The sequence below is a fragment of the Argopecten irradians genome, unplaced genomic scaffold, assembly GCF_041381155.1.
Source record: "Argopecten irradians isolate NY unplaced genomic scaffold, Ai_NY scaffold_0718, whole genome shotgun sequence".
NCBI lineage: Eukaryota > Metazoa > Mollusca > Bivalvia > Pectinida > Pectinidae > Argopecten > Argopecten irradians.
In genome coordinates, this window is record NW_027188185.1 from 28331 (window position 1) to 30031 (window position 1701).

The window sequence follows — 1701 nt, forward strand, 5'->3', positions numbered from 1 at the left end:
AAACAAAATTTAAGTATCAGGTTAATTTTCTTTCTTCTTCAAATTGATTCATGATATGTCATTGACAATGTTTGAGCAAAAAATTGTAAAGGAAAATGACATGTGTTGCCATTGTTTCTTATTTTCATCTGGGGTTATGATTGATTATGTATGGGTGATTAAATACATTTTTTTACGCATTTTAAACTAAATTTATCCCAACAAATTGTTGTAAATTACATCTTATCCATTTTTTTTCTATATGATAAAAGAGACCTATAGAACTAAATATTTAAAAAAATAATAGGTTAGTGTTGAAACTTTTCGAAATAATGATGAAAACTAAAGAGGGAAAACCAAAAGAAATTACAGAGTATCTCCCCTGGCCCGATTTTAACTAATACATTGCTTCTATTCATTGGGGTTGCATCCATTTTAATGCAACTTTGCAACTATACATTTGTTGATTCTTCAAAATAGTAATAGGAAATATATAGTTAATTTTTTTTTTTTTTTCTAAAATTTATATTGTTTTCTGATACAAATAGAGGAATCCGGAATCATACAATAATAATAAATTTTGCCACTTTTTAACATGACTGACAGATACCACAAATTACAGGTCTTTGTTATAAATTCATATTTATTCTACATACCTACAATTATGTTAGTATGTTGAATAAATTAATTTTAATAAAAATGTATTCTTTTTTTAATTTCACTTATATGTATTTAACATTTTATTGTTTTCACAGAAGAAATGGAGATGGTTTGTAATGACATAAATTGTAAATGTCGGAAAAGAAACTATCCATTTTAGATATGATGTGAATAGTGGAATATAAGTTGTAAAAAAAAATATAAATCATTAGAAATTCCATTTCACATCTGCCGTACAGACTTCTGTATCCAGTTCATTATTATACATAATAATTAATCATTGCATGTTTAATTTACTCCGCCTTACAGCTAACAAGTATATACCAGGTATAATATTAAAAGGGCCATCAATCATGACACATCAAAAGTGCTAGCAAGAAATTTTGTTTGTTGTTTGTTATTTTTATATATATAATAATATTTAAATTTATACATGTACATTATGGTGAAAGGTACTATATATTATGAGATTTTGCACCAGAAATTGCCTTCATTGGATGAATAAGAACTTTAGTCTAGACTATTCCTATACATGTGTTATAATATGGTTCTGGATCAGTATTAGGTTACAGTAGTTAATCATGTAAATTTGAGATCCAAAGATTGGAACTCTTGTCTTGTCATGTTTTTCGTCTGCTCCTCTTTTAGTACAATCATGTACAGTTCCATGTCTTTTATGTCACTCCAACATGAAGAGCAACACCCAATTCTGCATTTATTGATTTATTTATTTCAATAAATAGGAATTTCACCGATACAAATTATGTGTCCTGACACATGTCTAAGAAAATTCTACACCATTATGTTAAATTTAATTGTCAGAGTAACCAAAAATGAAAATGTTTTTGGTCACCAGAATTTTCATTTCCTCTTGTACACACATGTTGAACACAAAATTTGCTCCTGGCGTGGTTCCTAGTCGGATAATACTGTGTTGCGCCTGCAGCCATTCTGGTCACAAAATATGAGAAAATACCATGTACTGATCGTATATCATTAGGCCTTTCTTGTGTCGAATGAAATATGATTTGTTACTTTTCATAAATTTTACATCAATATCAG